Source organism: Corvus hawaiiensis, chromosome 6, assembly GCF_020740725.1.
Source record: "Corvus hawaiiensis isolate bCorHaw1 chromosome 6, bCorHaw1.pri.cur, whole genome shotgun sequence".
Classification (NCBI taxonomy): domain Eukaryota; kingdom Metazoa; phylum Chordata; class Aves; order Passeriformes; family Corvidae; genus Corvus; species Corvus hawaiiensis.
The window spans coordinates 46561434-46580071 of NC_063218.1; the positions used below are offsets into that span (position 1 = coordinate 46561434).

An 18638-nucleotide genomic window follows, 5' to 3' on the forward strand; every position below is an offset into this window, starting at 1 on the left:
TGTGTATGAATCCATCTGCAAGACTAGAAAGGCAGGAGCACATCTATGCATGTGGCGGTGTTTGTTTTGATGAAAACTTGAGGACTTAAATGAGCAAAAAAACCCTCTAAGTGCTTAAGGGGCTGTCAGACACCTGTACAGTTAAATGGCATTGAATGCTGATGTGGTCTAGATTTTGGGTTATCAGATTGGGTGTACAGGTATTAATAGTGCTCAGGTAATGGATTCTCCTGAGAACTAATGGCAATAACAAGAGTAAGCAATGCCTTAAGAGGAAAATGCCCTAGAATCTGTTGAAAGCTTATAGGACATGATTTTGGCATGTGTATTTCTAGCCTGTGTCAATATTGCAGATGCATAAATTATACATGACTTACAAAATAAGAAAAGTTGCTTCTAGGGAGCTCTTGTGTTTTGCCTGTAAGGATGGAGCCAGCTTGCAACATATGTAGAGAATATTACCTGTCAGAAATTGAATATTGAGTGAAAGTAATCGTTTTAATCAAGAGTGGTTAAAAGTGAGGCTGAATTAAAGGAAAAAACAACTGTTCAGCTGGAAGACTGCTTCCAGTGCTGCAGACATGCCCTGAGAAGCATATTTTCTGAATTAGGAATATTGATCAGGACCATGGTTGTACCTTGCATTACCACTGTTCTTCCTGATAATTGCAGCCAAGACTTCTTAACTCTTTGAATTCCACTCCTTTCTCTGCATCCAAGTTCAAAACACTTGGTGCTGGTGTTTCGGATGATGGAGAACACTGCTCAAAGGAGCAGCTTCTTGGTTCATGGATAGATAATGGGCAGAACCTACTGGCTGAGGCAAAAACATTCTGGTTTACATCAATTCGTATTTCTGACAAATCAACTGTAGTGATTATGGGTGTTTTCTTAAGAGAGTCACTGTAAAGGGGTGTCATTGTGGGCAGTGACCTTATGCACAATCTGAGATACACTGAGCTGAGTGCTGTAGAGGGGCCTGAGACTTGGTGTTTCTGTAAAGAAACACCCTAGGCTGGTTTCTTTTAAGTTTTTTTGCTTTTAATCAAAAGCAGGATTGTTTCCACACATTGAAGCCTGTTTTCTATTTCTCGAGTCAGTGTCCATTTCCTTCTCATTCTTTACAGTGCCCTAAGAAAGCTGAATCCCTCTTGAACCCAGGGAAGCCATCTCCACTTAAAACTAGCCAGCAACAGAGGGATGAGGTTGCAGATGAGTGATGTCAAAGACCTCTGTGTGCTACAACATTTGGCTACTGCACCCTTGAGAAGGCAGGAGTCTGCAGTTGTACCTGCTTGAGCAAGACTCTGTGCAGAGCAGGTCAACCCTGGTGCAGTGCTGGGTGCAGAGTGGATATTGGTAGCCCTGTTGATGAATTTGCTTTCTTAACCCACATCACCCTGGACTTTCTGCTTTCACTTGATTGTTCTTTTTTTTGAGCCACCAGACTTTCCAAACAAGCTGCACAAGTGAATGCTGGCAGATGTGTCTGTTGGAAGGAGAATGGTCTGGTAGCTAACTTAGAGCTTAGCAAGTCCAGTTTCAGCTCCATGATCTGCTTACAGATTCCCTCTGAGAATTCAGTAGTATGATTTAGTCTCTGTGCCAGTTTCCTGTCTTTTAAAGGACACTTTCCACCTTGGATGGGAGCTGAGGGTAAACACAGAACAAGTGAATGCTCCAGTAGAGTGGTTGAAGAAGTAACATAACCAGGGTGTCTTTCTCTAGTATTTCTGCACCGCCTAAATAGTATCCCTGAAGTCTTTTTAGCAGTCAAGGTGACATGATAAGCACTGTATATGGATGGGGAATGCAGGGTGGTATATCATGGCAGTGATGCCAATGTGTGAGTGTGAGATCCCAGCATCCACTATCCCACTCTGATCACTGAGTGTGTCTTGCCTCTCTGAGTGAAAGTGCTTGGACCTGGCACTCCAGAGGTGAGACAGCTTGGGTTCACACTCCTCACCTGGAATTTCATTAGCAGGTGCTACCTTGCTCTTCATGTGCCTTTGCCTTGTGTAGCTTCATCTGCCTAACTCCTCTGGCCTGCCTGTTGCATGTTGGCTTTCAGCATTTACTTTAGGGTCATAGTGAAGTCTTTTACCTGGCTTTCCAAGTGTCACCGGGCAAAGTCTTTTTCAGAACCTGGCTATTTCATGGCTGCACAGCCCTACCTCAGAATAGTTGCTGTCCCTGGTGTGTCAGTGAATAAGATCTTGATAGGATTGACAGCTATAAAACATTCCCTCTGAACTCTGAGATGAAAGTGAGACATTTCCTTTCTCCTTACAGAGGGCTCATCTGCTGTAAGAGGAGGGAGGTGGTTTCCTTTTCTAAAATGTAACTCCTTTCAGGTATCATAGTGGTGTCGGTAGCACTCCAGGGCAGCATGCTGTGGTGCCTCATGCTATGGGAAACTGGGAATGAAAGGTGACCCTGCCAAGAGGCTTCTGTCTGCATTGGTAGCATAGTACACGTGACTCTTATGGCATTACCTGGAGCTCGCTGGTGATACAGTGGAAGGGAAATAGGGGAAAATTAAGTTTGGGTTCAAATATTTGGATTGCAAGGATACTCCCTGGGGCTGATCAGCTTGCTTGCTAATGGCATAGCACAGGGAACAGAATAAAGAGTTTGTTTGGTTTTGCACTGCAAATACATAAGCCATCCTTGCTTTGGCTTCCAGCCCAGGGTGAAAAGGATGGCTGATCACCCTGCTCTTTCAGTGTTGACAGCTGTTGTTGTCAGGGACAGATGTGACTTGGGTCTAAGATAGGGATAACAGTGTGAGTGCTTTTTACTGGCAAGGTAGATTTTTAGGAGATAATGCAGTTTGTTGCACAGTTAAAGGGAAACAAGAAAGGCTTTTCTGTTCTCTTGGTGGATTTTTCTCATTTTTTTTCATACTGATTCCTCTGATGGAAGGAGATTTGCTCAAATATTGTAGTACTTAATGGTCCTAAGATTATATCTTCGGTTCATCCAGTCTCAAACCATTCCTCCTCATGCCAAAACCAGTTACCTGACTAGCATGGAAGCAGGCAGTTCTGGGATACCACTGGCTCTGCAGATCTGTGTGTTTGATCCTTATAAAAATGTTTTGGAAAGCTGAAGAAGAAAACAGTGTAGGAATTTGGTGGGCAGATTAACTGCATTCCTGTTTCAGGCTGTTTATTCATAGCCTTAACTTTTTTAAGGCAAAAGGAGGCTATTTTTAGCTTGCTTTTTTTCCCTCCATATTAACCCAAACAAATTTCCCTGTCGAAGGAGAGGGTGGAGTTGGGAGGAAGGAAGGGTGGAATTGAAACTGCTTCATTAAATTGGTTTAAATATCACTAACACACAATTTTGTTTTCACATTACAGTTCTGAGCACAGAAGAGTCTTTACACTTTCCAAAGAGGGGAAGCTTTGTGTACAGAGGGAGTGAGTGAGGGCGTTGGAGACAATGAGGTGGTTATGGAAAGCTTATGACTTTTGCTTGGGGTGAACTGTCAGGAGGGTAATCCAGCTCTCCTGACTCCTGATATCTATGTTTTGATGGTTTTATGGTAAACTGCTTCTGAAGCAGAGAGAGCAAGACCAGCTCCAACAGTTTCCTTACTAGGCTGATGTGACTTTGGCTTTTAACTTGCATGAATACTGACTTCAGTGTGCTTCAGAAAGGGTGGGTGAATCTAGGGCCTGTGGATCAGATTTGTAGAAGGAAGGATAAATACCTCATACGTTGAGATTGGACGATAACCCAGAAGCCAGTGCAGAGCATTGCTGCTCTTTGACTCTCTTGCACTTTGATGTTGATTCTTCCGTACATGTTAGTTCTCCCTCCCTCTGTTGATAAGAGCTGAATGATCTTGACAGTGGAACATCTGTGAAGTCCACCTCTGGTGGTGGAGTGTAGAGCTCCTCATGCTGTCCTGTCTGACTGCACAGGTTACTCAAGATTAGATCCTAAATTATCTCTTCTTGCAATGTTTTGCTCCTGCTGTGTGTTCTCCCGCACTGTAGGAGAACCGATGAAAAACAGACGTTACCTTTGTGTCTAAAGAAAATAAAAACTTCCCTGTTTTAGAAATACACAGGGAAAAAAACCCCAAAACATGTAAATCCTTCTCTTCCAGTGATAACCTGTTACCAAGTTACTGAATTCTGTGTGTAAGCTTAGAGCTGGAAAGGACAACCTGATCTTTCAAGCCTCAGTCCCAGGGAAAATGTCCTGCTCCTGAGGGATCAACATGGGGCCAGAGCCCCTTCTGTGGACTCTCGGGTTCTCTCTTTATCTGCTTTCTTCTCCTCTTTGACTTCTCCCACTGGGAGGCTGCTCCAGATCACAGCTACTTCATACTTGGATTCCTCTGACCTCCAGCTGAGAAGAGTTCGTGGTTGGTTTATCTCATTTCTGCTCCAAGATAATCCTATGGTTTAAATGTTTCTTTGCATTTCTTGCAGCTCCCTCTCCTCAAGTGTGCTTGCAGGCAGTGATCCTGTCCTCTATTGTGCTGTGTTTTGTCGACCTAAACAAGTCAAACTTTCCTGAGGTAGGCCTTTTATTCTTACCAGTGCTTCCACGCATCTGCTTTCAATTCAGTAAATTGTCTTTGAATTTTGCTGTGACCAGAATTACTCACAATATATGTCTGAGAAAGGGCTGCTTGCATTAATGCTGATTTCAACATCTAACTATTAATTGTGGCTTAAGCATGATCTCATATATATATATATGTGTGTGTGTGTGTGTGTGTGTATATTTGAGAAACATCCTCTGGTCTTGCTCTGAAGATACCAAGTAATGGTGACTCTTTCTGTATGAGGATAGTTCTGTCAATGGCTGGTTACTTTGATGTTTAACTAGGTACCTTAATTTGAATATGCTGCCTTCAGTCACTGCATCCTGAAATGCTTTTCCTTGTTAGTTTACAGAGGCTTTTATTATCACAAATCTGATTTTTCTTAGAAGTGCTCTAATGCTTGTAGGCTATGTAAAGCAATTAGTAAATTAAAATAGTTTGTATTTCAGAAATCAAACACTCTTATTCCAAGAAAAAATCCCTTTTAAGGTGTCTTTGAGTATCCAAAAATGACTCACTATCAGCTTCCATCGCCCGATGACACTAGGCACTGCATCAGCAAGAGTATATGCAAAGAATGAAAATAAAGTCCATTATTTATGACCCTCTCTCTGAGATTCCCTGGCTTGTGTGAGAAAAGTGGAACTACTTGGAAATACTTTGCTTCCCCCTGGATTTCTGGCTTCTTTGAAGGTTGTCTTGATCTTTGCGAATAATCTTGGGTTTATACGTTTGATTTCATGCCAGCAAACTAAATCTTTCTGTAATGTGCATTCCTTCAGGCTTTGTATATCATGAAGATTTGAGGGATTTCTCCCACTGTTTGGTGTAGTGCTGTTTTCCTTCTGCTGGCACCGAAGAAAAGCAAGGCACAGCCCGCTGTGCACAGCGTCAGGGTTTGTTACCTGGCTGCGCTGCCAGTGCGCTGCCTGTCCGTGAGTGAACTGCACAATTGCTCCCCGTGTCTGCCTTTAAACTGGGTGACACTGTGCCCGGCCCTGCTGAGCTCTTGGACTTCCTAAACTCTTCCAATGACACTCTCTCTCATTCCTTAGCCATTGGGCTTACAGGGATGCTCACACAGGGCTGCTAGTGGAGATTAGCTTGTCGTCCCAAAACCCACTTGATCTGGCAAGACTCTCTCTCACTGTTGGGAATATTCCTTGTTAGAATGCTGGTCAGGGGGGCTGTGGTTTTCTTTTTTCATTCTTCGTGCTCTCACAGTAACTGGTTTTTGTTCCACACTGTCTCTTGTAATATACTCTAAATTAGTGGCTTCTAACCTTTTTGGAACAACAAACACAAGGTTTCTGGCAGACTGAGCTCCTTGTTTGTCATGTATCACTGTTCTCGCATTCAGAGTGCAGTAATTTTCCTTACTGGAGAGGCTACAAACATTTATCTTGCTCCTGTGAGCTTCTGCTGGGGAACCATTGTGTTGCTCTCAGCATAAGGACTGTTTTTCTTCTGCTTCACAGTGCCTTACCCTAAAGTCTTGATTAAAGGTGTAGTAATACAAATACATTTGTCCTAAAATCAATTGAGTGAATACCCCATGCCTTTTAAAAAAATCCCAAAACCTCAGTGGATGTAAGTTGCCTTCTGAATTTTAACTGAAATCCTACCATGAGAAAATTAATTGGTCTTTCCTTGTCTGTTGGGGTTTTAGTCCAGAGCTAAATGATTTTGGCAAAATGCTTGCAGGCACTTAACTTCGATAATCATGATTTCATTTATAATTATTAATAAATCTGTTCACAATGACAAGGTTTTGCCTTTAGAAAATGCCTGTGAACCCCTCCTGCTAGATTACACTGCCAGTATGTGTATATAATTTATCAGATATGTATGTTAAGAAGGTATATGTCTTTAACTGTGTACATCTTCTCTTAGATGATAGCCATCCTTGTTCTCTGGGTATCCTTTACATCATTTAAAGTACATCATAAACTCAGCAATTAAAATAACTTTTCATACATCCCATTGTCATTGAATAATTTTTCACATATGCAATTATAGTGTCTTCTACCTTTTCAAGTTTTTTTGGAGGGAGGAAGTGCTCTTCTGCTTTTGAAAGTATTCTTTTCCTGCAGTGTCGCAAGCAGCGTTAGTTCATTCTGCATTATTTTTTTAGTCACTTGCTCTAGTCCTTTAAAAGTGCAATTACATAATTCATGTAAATTTAGAAAGGGAAAGATGGAGATCTCTGCACATGTCTGGTTTTTTTATCCTCCATGGAAGCTAGGAAAAATTCAGGTTAGGATTCTGGAGAGTAATTAGCATTTGAAATGGAGGTTAAGATTGGACAGTTTCTCATGTGTCATGGAGGAGATTATTCTGGAGTTTGCCTTCAATTGGGAGAAGTAATCTCTCAGTTTTAATAAATGACTGGTTTTTGAGTCTTGAAGCAGCTTCCCCATAGCTATTTTTTTTTCCCTTGTCAGAGAAGGTCATTGTCTGGTTTACGTTGAATTGAGAGCTTAGCCCAGCCCTCTGTATTTAACCTAGAATGCAGGCAAGCAAACAGCCTCTGCTTTGGAATTTGCTCTGAATAAGGCTGATTTTATTTGTTTGTACCACAGCAATGTTCACCAGCCCCAACTGGCAGCTCATGCTGTGTAAGCACTGTGCAACTGCAGGACAAGAAATGGTACCTGATCAGACAGGTTTCAGTCCTTGTGGAATAACTGATCACTGTGTTAGTAAATGCTCCTGAATAGAGACTTCATGCTAGCTGTGCCCAGCCCTTCCAGAGGGAGGGAACACAGTTTATGGTGAGAGCTGTACTTCATGCATACACAGTGCAGTCGTCTATCTGGAATAGCTGTAGTGTTTCCCAGGTGTGAAACTTGGAAACATCCTTGCACACAGGCTGCTTCTTTCCCTGAGTAGCACCTGGAGAAACACAGTGACCAGCAGTGGGCTGCTGGTGTCCTGGTGAAGGTGACACAGTCCCACCTGTGCTTTTCCCGGAGAACCCCTTCCAAGTGAACAGGGAGAGGAGCTGTGGGCTGTGTGGATTGTTCTTGCAACCTGCTCCCATCCATCCGTGTTATGGGACAAAGCAGCACCTGTCAGGAGAGAGATAAGGGAGCAGCTTTAGGGTTCAACTTCTATTAGGGGCTCCTCAGTTTGGGCTAAATGAGCTCTTCTGCCAGGCCATGTATTGGGACATTTGCAGCCTACATCATTAGGTTCTACTTAAGGACTTATTTGCCTTTTTCACTGATAAAATAAAAATGTTGTTTTGCAGAAACCTGGGGCTTATCGTCTTCCCCTCTGCTCCTGAAATCTGCATTTAAACCCAGGATTAGGAACTTATGGACACCACTGTTGACATCAATCTAAAGGAGAACAATTCAAAACTGTCAGTCTCATGAATTTTCCTGTGATGGTCTCGAGCATCACTAACACCTCTTTGTATCCATCTGTAGGCTCAAGAATAGTGTTGCTTCCACTTGTGTTTTCCTTGCATTTAAAAAGCTGTCTCTACAGCTATAAGGGCTGCATCTTGATCCATTTTAAATGGTAACACAGATTGCATAGAAGCCTGGGACTTGTATTTGCGTTCTCCAGAGTAAGATTTCCAGTCGTCATGGTGAGAAGTGGATTAATTTCTGCAAACTCTGTGTGTGTACTTGAATCTCATCTGCGCAGTCATTTTGATGCTTTGAGTCCACCATTAGCTTCAGGTGCCTATAGACCAGTTGTCTGCCTCTGGCTGACTTTTATGGGCTCTCCTTCCCGACAGGAAAGGGAAAGATATTTTAGGACATAGTTCATCTGACCCTGCTTTAGCCAACTGCTTTAGAAACAGATGAATCCTGTCCTGCAAGTGACTGTTTCTCTCCACTGACTGTAGTGTCAGATGTTGATGTCAACATTGGCTCAAATGAATCCTGTATGAAATATATCCAGTTTTAAATTTAACCGATCAGGCATTTTTACTGAAGTGTAGTCCCCAGCTGGCAAACATGTCCTGGTGCCCAGGGAGCTGGTTGTGTGCTGTAACTTTCTCTACTTTTATTCTCCAGCTCTTTATCTGGAGAATGAAAATTATTCCATCATGACAGGAACACTGGCCTTTAGAAAGCTCCTTTTATCTACACAAATACTTTCTGCGGTATTTTTCCACTTTTTCTTATCCATCTTAGAGCTGGATTAACTTCAGAAAGACCTTGTATGGAACTCTAAGGCACATTTATTTCTTTGACCAGTAAATCAGTATTATAGTTTCCTGGGGCCTGGAAAAGAGGGTATTACTATGGAGTTATACTAAGTCCACTTTCCTGAATACTGAATTTCCGAGGAAAAGATATAAATCTCCCCTGTGAAGGAGAAGAAGCTATATGAAAAAGACTTCAGGTGCCTTATTCTCTTTGTGTTTATGCTTGCTTGCCTTTCTTTTCTACCTTCCTCCCTTTCCTCAGGTGTTGCTATGTATTACTTAATCTCCTTTGAGGTAAGTATAGCTTCTTTGTCACTGTGCAGAACACATTAGTATTCAGAAGAGCCTTTTCCTGTGTCAGAGCCAATATTTTGCTGCTTTGTAACCCTAACCTTCTTGGAACTCTCCAGCTAATATTTTTCTTTCCTTCTGTCTTTTATTGACTGTGGTACATTGAGTATTGCTTCCCTCCCCGGTAACTTTTTGGTTTTTATTCATGACTAATACATCCATTTTATGAAGGCATGAAACCTATTTACAGGGGAAAGCAAAGCTGGTTTCAGGGGCTTGATGGAAGTGACAATAGGAAGCACAGGCTCCTGAGTCATGTGTTTTGTATAGGTGAGGTCTAGCATGCAGCAGAGAGGCACAAATTCTGTGGCTCCGCAGGATCCTTCTGGCTGTGTCCAGTCTGTTTGGGAAGAGTTGTGCTGAGGCTTGCTGGCCAGGGTTTGGGTGAGCAGAGAGGGTGACAAAATGGGATTCCATTCTCCTGGCTCATGCTAGAGGAGAGGAAATCCCAGCTGCTTTACACCTCTGTGTCTCTTCCCCACTGTTCTTTGTCTGCTTGCACTGCAAACTGCTTCAAGGAGAAGCTTTATTCCTGCAATGCCAGTACAAAACACAGCATGTGGAGCTTTGCATCCTGTCCCCTGCCTCCCTTTATTTTCCTTCCCTCTGTGTTCTACTGTCATTTTAGTAGACACTGCTGGAATTCCAGTAACCAAAGTTAGTTTGCACATTACTTTTCCCCCCCTTCCCTCTCCTCCTCACCTTCGTCTTATAGCCTTGACACAATCTCAGAGTGTGCATGTTTTAGAAGGCTTGGAATTCGCATGGCATGCAAGGGAGGAGGGATTACTTACATGCTTTGCAAATATTTATCATCTTGGTCACATGTGGAAGGTCTCAAATAATTTCTGCCAGGATCTTCTCATCCACAGCAGATTTTTTGACCACAGAACTGACATTTATGGGGCATGATAGGCTGTGCAGGAACACCTGGGTAGTTTGCTGGTGTGGACAGGGCATCTCACCAGCTGCTTTGGTTCTGGTTGGTATCCCCTGGAGTTCTAAGGAGATAATACTTTGGGTTGCCAAGGTGTTATGGTAGTGAGGGATTAAGAAAAGTGGACAGTTGATTGTGGCTGTAAGGAAAAACACTTTTTTTATTTGTTTGGGAACATTATTCCAGACCACCCTTGCTTTTGTCATAGTTTAAATGTGGTTGCAGTTCCTCTGGTTTCATCTGACATGCTCAGGGCCTGGATGAAATGCAGACCTGTGATTCAGGGTTGTGGACCAATGTTTTAAGTGTCTGTTCTGGTATCTCACTAGCAGTGTTGTCTTGTTCACAGCTGGTCCCTTAAAGGATGCAGCTAACTCGTCACATTTAGGCCACCGAGTCACTGGTTCAGTGAGTCAGTGTTGTTGGTTATTTGTGGTGAAGTGCAAAACACAAATAACATTTGTTCAAATAACATTTATTTTTCAGCAATCCACATTTTGATAACTCTCAGCCTTCTCTGTAATTTGCAAATAATCTAGTCTCAGTTTTGCACCTTCCCTTTGGTGCTCTCCCAGCCTTACAAGAACATTGTCCAACAAAACTGGAAATGGTCACCAGTGAGCTGTTCAGAAGCTTTTGATTCTCTGCTTTGAAAGTGCTGTAAATCTAGTTCGTAGAGACAAATCTGGCCACCTTGGCAAGTAAACAAAAACAATCAGCACACCAGAATTTTTCAAGATGAGGTAAAGCTCTTGACAGGAATAGAGCAGTAGGAGAGAGTTGGTGGTGGGGAAATCTGACAAGTTAATTTATTTTTGGTGTTTTAATTGGATCGGTTGGGAGACAGAAAGAAAAGATGGTGCACGAGACAAGATGGAGTCCTGGGAAAGGGGAGCAGGGAAAGAAGTGTAAACATGACCAGCAAAATAATCTACTTGGTGTGCAAAGTCCATTTAAATGTAAATTACCCAAAGTGATTTTTTTAGTGGAATTTTTTATCAGTGCAGTGTAGAAAGAATTATTTTCCCCCTTGTTTAAATACGTGATGCAGACAGCTGTAGAGGCTTACAAACATCCCTCATCTCTCTAGCTCCTCACACCCACTTCTTTCCTTTAGGCTCCTTGGAGCTGTTCCCTGCAGCAATGCTTCCAGGTAGTGACAGTGTGGATGTTCACTTCAGTCACCAGAGCCCTGTCAGGGCCAATTAACATCCTAATGACTGGCATGTACCATCTTGATAACATTCAGTCTGTGCTCTGTACCAGGGGACCTCTCCTCTTTAGAACCCATCTTGTCTCATCTGGACTGTACTGGTCATAGAAACCTGTAGAAAGAAACAAAAAAAAAAAAAGAAAAAAGAAGAATATTTCCATTTCATCTTGTGTTCTGAGTCCCAGGAGCTTCAGCCATACTGTCCTTTCTTTTTGCTGAAAGTGATGAATCTTGGCTTCAGGGAGGGGACTCAAATCAAACCACTGCTCTTACAGGTACTGAGAACTTTGGGCTGAAGCTTCAATGAGGCAAAGTAATGCAGTACTTGTTCTTCAGAGCTCTGTTGAATGAGAGCAAAGACCAGCCACATAGTCTTTAAATATTGAGTGCCTGGCCAGTATAAGGACTAAAGTGATACTTTCCTGAAATTACTGCTACCTGTTGTTGTTTGGTGGTCTGCTGCAAAATCTATTCCAGTAGCATCTGCTGTCAAAACCGTGCTTTTGTTGTTCAGTCAAACCAGAGCTGAATGCAGTCCAGAGATCTTTTGGGTAGCACAGGCCAGGGCATGCAGATGAGGAGATTTAGGGGAGGTTTCACAGCTACTCAGTGCATGGTGGGAGTCCAGGTTGTAAACGTGCCTCTCAGCACCCTTTGTGAGCGTGAAGATTGTCGAGGGTTTGCAGTCTGCTCTGCCAGGCTGGAAGGGGAACATCTCCTCTAGCAGCAGCAGAGTTAAATGCTGCAGTATTAAATCACCCTATCCCCGTGCTGTGTTTCATTGTTCAGTGACAACATGCTTTCAAGAGAAACTCACGCATCTATCCTGATTTTCAGCCCTGAAAGTCAGTGTTCCTTCTTGTTAATGTGCGTTGCTGTCCAATCTTGCCATGTCCTAGCTCTTCAGTGGCTTAAATGAAGAGCTGTGATGCCAGGGCCAGCTGGTTGGCACAGCTGGCACAGCCACACTGGGTCATCTGGAGAGAGAGGTCAGCAGTTTAATGCTCCTTAAGAGGAGCCAAATCAGTGGTGATGCCAAAGAGTGGCTGAAGGGCAGTGCGTTAACATGACTGGACTGAAGCTGCAGTAGGGAGGATTTCAGTTTATGGGGCTGTGGACATGGCACCTTTCACTGGTAGCAGAATGCTTGAAATGGCATTGCTAACATTCTGAGGACAAAAAATATTTTCTTCCCTGTAAGGGGCAGCAAATCATGAGTGTGAGCTCTGGAGAGCGAGTGAACAGGAATTACTATTTTTAAGGTCATAACTGTTCTTAAAACACACACAAAAAATAGCCCTGCCGTCCCCTCGCCCAGTGTGCAAGGCTGAAAGACAGCACATTAACATATCCACATGGTGCATATGTTATTTTTAACATTGCTGTGAGAATTTTCCTGAATTTTTTGAATGGCGTTTGCATTTACTATCAGAATGCTGTCATATCATGACTTTTGAAATCCTAAGCTTAATGTTTTGATGTGATCTTCTGCCATGTCACAAGAACTTGATGGCCAGGAAGGCTGCAGGTACGTAGATAGGAGCACTGTGTTTGTTCTAGTACTTGCCTGCACCTCTTGTCTCTTCTGGATGTGTCCCCAGAAGACCTAAACCTGTGCCCTGGAGCCTTTTCTTGGAAGTGCCACCTTGAATGTCACGGTATCTGCTACAATCTGGTTTGTAATGCACTGAGCCAGCTCTCATGTGCACGAGGTATAGTAAATCTGCAAGGCTGATTGACTGCATGCTCACAAAGTACCCAAATAGAAGCCCTCCTAAAATGGTCCCATGATTTGAGCTCTTCCTCTTGTGATTTCTTATGTGCATGATTTAGTTTGTAGATGCCTGAGACTGATGCCCTCTGTCCCTCTCTTCTGCGTCCCTGAGCATCCCCAAATCAGACGTTCTAGGCATCACACGATCACAATAGGCTGCTTTTCCCAGGGGATCTTGCATTAAACCCTACTGAAGGTCACACTTAGTTTTTCTTTACAAACATGAAGGCCAAAAATTGAAAATAAAGCAGAACCTCTAATAAAAGTGTGATTATTTTACATTGATCTCTCTTGAGAAGCTTAGGTGCTTAGTGAAGTGTCAAGTATGAGATGAAATGGGTAAAGTCGGCAGAGCTGATGTAAAAGATGGATAATAACAGGGCAGATTTTCCCACGTTAGTCTGCCTATATTCCTAATCCTGACCTAGAGCTATTCTACCTCTCCCTTCAGAGTAAGGCAGTAACTAGGTTTCTGTGGCCTGTTTAACAAGAGGATAGTGCCCTGCTGCTTTCCAAGACGTGTATGAGAAGAGAGCATGTAAGCTCCCCGGCAAGGATTCAGGGGCTCTGACACAGATTTTGGCAGCTAAGCACATCTATCACCTGTAAGACAGGGGCTGGTTAGTTGTCCATGCTACAGAGAGGGGCAGAGCGTGAGCCAGCCCTCCTGTCCCAATGGAGCTTCACAGCCTTCAGAGCAATCTGGTTTCTCTGGAAAGGACTGAAGCCAGAGGCTGCGAGTTAGGGATTGAGGGCTGCGGCTCGAGGGTGATCCCCAACTGCCCAGGAGAACATAAATCTCATGGGTGTGACTATAGACATATCTATTGTGGCCAAATCTGCAAAAATCATGTAGATCTCTAACTCCCACTGATCTTGGGAGGATTAGGTGCCTACATGACTTTGTACATCAAAACTGCCTGCTTCAGTTCTTCTTTTGCAAAATCAATAAAAAACTATGTCTTCTTTTTACCTCCAAGTCTGGCTTTGTAAAGATGCAAGGATTTATCGTGAGGATTTGTTTCTAAATCAGTGGGGACACGCTCTCAGTTGGGGCTCTCATCACAGGGTAATTACTGCTTTATGTCAGGGTACAGAGGTGTCACACACAGGTTTCTGCTCAAGCACATAGTCAAAAGTCAGAATCTGCAGCTCAAATGTGGTCAAACCAATAATCTGAGCACTCAGTGGTTTTCTGTAGTGCAGGACAATTCCCAGAGATTAATGTAAATGTAAGAGCCTTTCTAGTGGAAGCAAACTACAGTCCTATGATTGCATTAGACATTTCAAATGGCTCTGTAAAGACTTGGCAACTACATATTTTTGAAGCACATTTATTCTTGGCGCAGCTTAGATTCTAGCTCAGTGATGAATTACTTTAAACTTTAAAATGAACTCCTTGTCCTGATGTCAGGATGGATTGTGATCTTAAAGGTGACTTGTAAGAGAAAACAAATATTTATTTGGCTTCTGAATTTTTTCATTATATAGTAGGTAAAAAGAGCACAAAGAGCAGACACTTCTTGAAAGCATCAGTGGTGGCTGAAGGAATACTAAAACAAAAAGCATTTCCAAATATCAGATCCATATAGTTCTTTCAGACTTGCAAAATTTCCTTCTGAGCCAAGTTCCCTTTCTTTCATGTCCACTTCAGTTAAAGACTGAGTTTTTTTCTTTATTTGTTTCAGAGTTTCAGTGTCCTTTCCAGGTAAAGTACAGGAGCTTGCAATGTCTATTCCCAGGACACCTGTGGAGGAGACTTGAAGTTGGCTATGCCAGTTACAAAAAGCTGGCTGCTAAAGAGGTAGGAAAAGGAGAGCTTAGAGTTAAATTTAAAATTTATCCAAATACTTGGAAGGAAGAAAGCTGCCATCATCTTGCTACTCAAAAAACTCATCTTTTTCAATCACTGAGACTGATTTTAATCCCAGTTGTGGTCTGTATTTGTTCTGTACAAGTTGTTTTTTACCAAGTGACTGATAAAGTCTTGTCTCAGCATCATACTGTAAATTAAACTTAAAAGCCACACAACCTGATATGATGGCTGATTTTTGTCCAGAAGCAAAATATCCACCCTAGCATCTACATTTTTGAGGTACAGACTAGGATGTTTTGCTTATTTCCTGCTCCACCCTTAAGCTTACTGCTTAACTGCTTACTCATTCTGTGTACACATTTAAGGTGTTTTCATGAATCTCTGGAGTTAACTGGTGTACCTTGTGTTTATTAGGATAAATGTTTTGTCAGCAATAATCTTGAATATCAATAATTAATAATTTATGCTTATGACTTTTATTGAATTTGTGGTGTGCATCATTCTTAGTGTGGCATCATGGCATGGTATTTAGACAGAGTCTTTTCATGAGGGAAATCTGGTCTGTCTGCCTTCGAGTTTGGGCTTCTTGTGGGCAGAGCTGTGCTAACAAATTCTTGGTCTATCCAGCTGTAAGAGTCCATAGATAGTCCATATCTTAAATCTGTGGCTGCAGCAAGTTGAGAGGACATGTGAAAAACAACTGTCTCAGCACACACTCTATAACCTGCTTGATTTGCTGTAATCTGTTGATGGATCTGATATCCTGATGTATATCCCTTGACTGGCCACATCTGTGTTGCATTTCAGCATCTGGGCGTACTGTGGAAACCAGCAGTTCTGCAGTGGGTTTTTGTGAGGTAGAAAACAGAACAAGTTGCTTTTCTATTAGAATATATTCACTCTCTGTTTTGAGTATTTTCAGTTGGCTGCAGATTCGTTGTGAAGCAGTATGATGTACTTGTGGCCATCAAGGAGGGAATTTCTGAGCTTGTTTTTGGGCTTGTACTTTGTACAGTGTATAAAGACTTTGTAAAGTTTTCGAGTGGTTCTGGAATAGGATTGGTAGCAGAACTATCATGCAGTCTGTAGTCTGCTGATGCAATCTGTAGTTCTGCTGGATGAAGGGGTGTCAAGATACAGTAGTTACCTCACAGTGAACAGCAGGAAAGATGGTACTTCTGTTCTTAGGCTTCTTGAGCTGTGTCTCCTTCTGACCAAGGAGTCTGTAGAGTCTGATGGACTAATTCCTAGGCCTTGCCCTGTGCAGCCCTGGGTGAATTGGGAAATGAATGGAGAGCATGAGGGAATAGTGGCCAGAACATGAGTTTTGAGGACCATGCTCTATTGTTGCAAATTAGATGAAAGTAGGTTGGTTTTGTTTCTGTGTCTGGGAGGGACAACAAAGAGCTTAAATGCTGTCACTGGCTGCCTGGAAGGCAGCTGTGCCCTCTGGTCCATTGTGGCTGGCTGACTACAAGCTCAGACAGTACTTAAAATGCAATCCTCCCAGGACTGCCGGCGTTGAGGCGCCAGGGCACAGTGCTACAACAGCGATCTGCAAAATGTCTGGTTGTGCACTTCATTCTGGCCTGTGTTTCTCCTGAGACAGTTCGTTGTCTGTCACAGCTGTATGTTTTCTCCCTGTTCCAAGAATATGGTTACAAATACTGTGTTTCTGGCTTATTACTTCGAACATTTTTTCTGCCACTTCACAGGGCTTCCTTTTGCACCACCCAAGTGCAGAACACTCATCTTTGCTGTCAGGTCTTCATAGCCCGCCCCTGCCCTGTGTATCTTGTGCTGTGCAGCACTGAGACATCACCCCCCATCTGCTCTGTCAGCCTTGAGTCTTCATTGTCATGCAGTTCCAAAAAACCTCCTTCGTGTTTTCTTCCATGTCACATCTGGCAAGAGGAGCTCTACTTAAAGGTCACCAAAACTGACAACTTTTCTCATTCTCAGTCTTCCCATAGCACTCTGCTGTGCCAGCAGCAAGCTGGGAGATGAGACAGCTGCTACACGGAGAGTACCTGCAAAGCTCAAGGGAGAAGCTGCTGAGTGTCAGAACTGCCTGTGTCCCCCTTTTTTTTGCCCATGTCAGTACTCTGTTGCTGCCTAGGGAGGAGCGAGGTGTGGAAGGTGGGAGAGCACTGCCTGCTGGGGCTGGCCTGGTCCCTGCTGAGCCACTCTGCTCCAGCTCCTCTAGCACCAGCAAGGCTGCCTCTGCTCAGCACTCCTCAGCCTTAAGTACGGGGTGCCTTCCTAAGAAGCTTTCAGCTGGGGAGTGATGCCATCGTGGCAAGCTCCTTCACATGTCTCCCTCAGACTGTATGAATCCCCCCAGGGACCTTAGTTGACAAGTCCTTTAGGACAGGGCCAGTGTCCCCCTAACTTAGTGCCCACTGTGTTTGGTAAGATGCTTAGCAAAATATGCAGGACTGCTCAACAATTCCTTCACTACTTCCAGTGCTGGTCACTATAAGCTTGTTTAAGCTCTGTCCTTCTCTCTTGCCATGGAAAAGCACAGTGAAATTTATATTTTGCATAATAGGGAGCGCACATTCCTTCATTGATGAGAGAAATAGTGCTGGCTCTGGTTTCAGTACTAACAGCGACCAAAGCCCCCCAAAAGAGAATTTTTCTCTGTTCCACTCCCTTGGTAAACAATTTTATGTGCTTTTTGTCTCATTACATTTTATTTGCCCCATTTGTTTGTATATATAAAGAGACTAAAGTAGAATTATTGAATAAAGTCCCTGGTGTTGAATCTATGTGTTTCTCATGTATGGCTTCACGTGGAAGGTTTTTTTTAAATTATTGTTTATAAGACACTGTGTATTGTACCTCCTCCCAATGGTTGCACTCCCCCAGACGAGCTAGCATCTGCTCCTAATGCTTTTACCTTAGCTGGCTATAATTCTGTTCTAACCTGGGAAATATTTCCTTCTAGTGTGGCCAAATGATACATGCAGCTCTGTTATTGATATGTGTGCATCACAACTAAGTGTCTGATTGAGAATCTGCATGGAATTGTGAATCTTTCATTGATTTCTCCATAGGTTTTGACTGTACCTCTCATAACCTATCGTTCTCGGTGAATCTGTCCTGCTCTGTTTACTTTGCTTCACGAGATAAGGATCATGCTGTTCCTTGGTGAGATGCATTCCCGGGAGCCTTCCTTTTTTCACCTGTGCAGTGATCATTTCATATTTTAGCAACCTGATGCTAATAAGTGCTGCAGCATTAGCTGTGCCTTGGAGACAAAGCCACTGTAATACAGCTCCGATGTACCCATGGGTTTTACGTGGTACAGCCAGGGTGTAAATGGGTGACTGTGGCTGCCCTTAATCTACATCAAAACTCCCCCAATACTATGTTTGTGAAGGGATGACATATCACTCTGTACTTTGCTTATCTTGCTCATCTCTTATGATCCTTCCTTGTTAATCCCTAGTTGCTATAGTGAGTTGTCTTTGTGCTCCTCTTTACCTTTTGTCCACTGATATTTTTGCAGCTTCTTTATGTGTATGTCTGGCTTTTCTATCCCCGTTTTTTCCAGTGGTTTCTATTCTTGGCTATGTGGATGTCACTTTCCATCTTACTCCTTCGTGTTTTATGGCTGTTTTTCATCTCATGTGGCACTGGACTCCTCTGTGGAGCTGAGTGGGTGCTTTGGATGTGCATGCAGCTAAACAAAGACCATCAACTCAGTCTTCCCTGGCAGCTGGGAGGAAGATTACAGGAGCAGGATTTGTATCAGGATGGTTCACCGATGTAGTCACAATTCAAGCATTTGGCTGGGTAAGTGT

General features: G+C 43.0%; 1 protein-coding gene across 2 annotated transcripts in view; it reads left to right on the top strand.

The window, feature by feature from the left end:
• TSPAN4 (tetraspanin 4) overlaps nucleotides 1–18638 on the top strand; it is a 436626-nt gene that overhangs the window by 79486 nt on the left and 338502 nt on the right. The gene's annotated exons all lie outside the window — the stretch shown is intronic.